Source organism: Sphaerodactylus townsendi, linkage group LG06, assembly GCF_021028975.2.
Source record: "Sphaerodactylus townsendi isolate TG3544 linkage group LG06, MPM_Stown_v2.3, whole genome shotgun sequence".
NCBI lineage: Eukaryota > Metazoa > Chordata > Lepidosauria > Squamata > Sphaerodactylidae > Sphaerodactylus > Sphaerodactylus townsendi.
The window spans coordinates 129,522,543-129,524,998 of record NC_059430.1 but is presented as its reverse complement, the minus strand read 5'-3'; the positions used below and the strand labels follow the sequence as shown (position 1 = coordinate 129,524,998).

At 49.3% G+C, this 2,456-nt stretch overlaps 1 protein-coding gene across 1 annotated transcript in view; it reads left to right on the top strand.

The window, feature by feature from the left end:
• The window catches only part of LOC125434153 (SPARC-related modular calcium-binding protein 1-like), a 48,660-nt gene extending 46,409 nt beyond the window's left edge, over nucleotides 1-2,251 (top strand). Inside the window, exon 12 of the mRNA XM_048499157.1 lies at nucleotides 1,711-2,251. The gene's annotated coding sequence lies outside the window, so the exon portion shown is untranslated. The remainder of the gene's footprint in view (nucleotides 1-1,710) is intronic.
• Nucleotides 2,252-2,456: the final 205 nt, after the last annotated feature.

Here is a 2,456-nt window from a genome sequence, read left to right as displayed (position 1 = left end):
TTTCTGTAAGTTAACTTGAGTGGATTAATGGTGGATTACCTTCGTGGAACACAGTTGCCTGCGAAAAAGCTGCATCGACATCCGCCAAATGCAGAAATTAACTTAGATGGGGGTGGGGAACACCCGAAACCCTCTTTTCTTTCCCCAAAACTGATTTCCGTATTGGAATTACATGGGGGGAAACTCAAAACCACCTCTCCCAAGCAAAGACTGTTTTGGGCGCTCTCTTTTTTTGCACAATGTAATCGTTCATGGTGGGTTTTTAATGTTCTACTTGATTGATTCTGCTTTCCTCTGTTCGCCCATCCCCCAATTTAATTATTTGCACAATAGCAGAAATGGCTGATGACTAATGCAATAAGAGAGCTTCCGTTCCCATGGGGGGAGGGTTACATGCCTTCCCAGGGTGGGAAAATGAAACTGCAGGTAGTGGTGCGGGTGGGGGGGGGAATGGGGGAGTGAGCGGATTGAGGAGGAGGAGGAGGAGGAGGAGGAGGAGAAGAAGAAGAAGAGGAGGAGGAGTTTGGATTTATATCCCCCCTTTCTCTCCTGCAGGAGACTCAAAGGGGCTGACAATCTCCTTGCCCTTTCCCCCCTCACAACAAACACCCTGTGAGGTAGGTGGGGCTGAGAGAGCTCCGAGAAGCTGTGACTAGCCCAGGGGTAGGGAACCTGCGGCTCTCCAGATGTTCAGGAACTACAATTCCCATCAGCCCCTGACAGAGGCTGATGGGAATTGTAGTTCCTGAACATCTGGAGAGCCGCAGGTTCCCCACCCCTGGACTCGCCCAAGGTCACCCAGCTGGCGTGTGTGGGAGTGCCCAGGCTAATCTGAATCCCCCAGATAAGCCTCCACAGCTCAGGCAGCAGAGCGGGGAATCAAACCCGGTTCCTCCAGATTAGATACATGAGCTCTTAACCTCCTACGGCACTGCTTTCGACTGCTTCAAATGGTCAGCTTGCTATTTTTCGGCAAGTCCTTTCATTTATGAAAACCTCAGGAGGAACAGGCCGTTCCGATCCACCGCTCTATCAGACAGAGACCTTCTCTCGCCTCCATGGTGATGGGACCAGTGAGTGCAAAGTCCCCTCCCCTGTCTTTGGCCACGTGCAGCCGCAAAGGTGATTTATTTGGCTTATCTGCCACTTTCCCTGTGAATCAGTGGCGGAGCTACCAGGGGGCCAGAGAGGTAAAACAGTTGTTTACTAACTTTTCTTTCTCTGGTCATCTCCCTGCGGTTTTCATTCGCCAAAGGGGAGTGGGCAGAGGTGGGATCCAGCAGGTTCTCACAGATTCCCGAGAGTAGGTTAGTAATTATTTGTGTGTTCCAAGAGGGGGTGACTAATGGGTGATTTTGCCCCGTGATTTTTGCCTTCATTATGCCCCTCCTCTCAGCAGTAGCGCGCAGAACTTGAAGCAGTCTAGCAGGAGGCGCACCGGCGTGCGTGGCAGCCTGCGCCTGCGTGCATTCGTTTCCTGCCCAAGGACCGGCGCAGCGGCTGCGTCCTTGCCACAGCCCCGCCCAGGAATGCCCCGCCCCCGGAATGCCCGGCCGCGCCCCTGTCATGCCCCGCCCAGCCCCATTGGCGCTACGCCACTGTTTGAATCCCACCACCATGGGAACCTGTTACTAAAATGTTTGGATCCCACCACTGGGAGTAGGGTATTGAGCAAGGGGACCCAATTCTTCTTTTCTTGTCTTTCTGTAGGTTTCTCTTGCCACATGGAACAATGAATGGCGCCTTCCTTCCTCCAGCACCCTAGGGGGCGCTCTACCCCCCTCTCCAAGCACTGCATTCCCACCTCTGTTTGCAGACTTTTTGCACTTTAAAGAGACCGGACGGGACTTTCTGCCAAGAAAGTTGATGCTGGGTGAAACTTGGCCATTTTGAGGGGGGGGGGGGCGGGGGAAACACGCCAGCTGCTGGTCGACCTCCAATTTGCCCTCTTTTTTGCTTAAAAAAATCAGTAGATCTAAAAGGCACGAAACAGCTATATTTACATATATTTTGAAAAATAAATATTCTAGTCTTTGCTTTATTTTTACTGTGTAATTTTAAAGGGGATAATATGAATGTAAGGGGACTTTCTTGTGCGAGGGTTCATTTTAAAAAAATTGGTGTTAATGGCTCTGCCTTAAAATAAGTGGGATTATAAAATGGTTTTAAATGGTTTTAATGGATTTTAGCAAAATGGTCACTATTGTGACCCTTGTTACATATTGTATACATATTGATATTGTTGTGCACCGCCCAGAGCCCCTCGGGGATGGGGCGGTCTATAAATTTAAATAATAAATAAATAAATAATATGATCCGTAGTTTGTATTTTAAAATTAATAAATTATAGGTATACAAGGGCAGTCCTCTCTTTGTTATAAGCAGGACGTTTGGTTTCCTTGACGGCTCCTGTGGAGCCTATTTCTGATGCTCGACATGCCAAGTCGTTTCAGAGT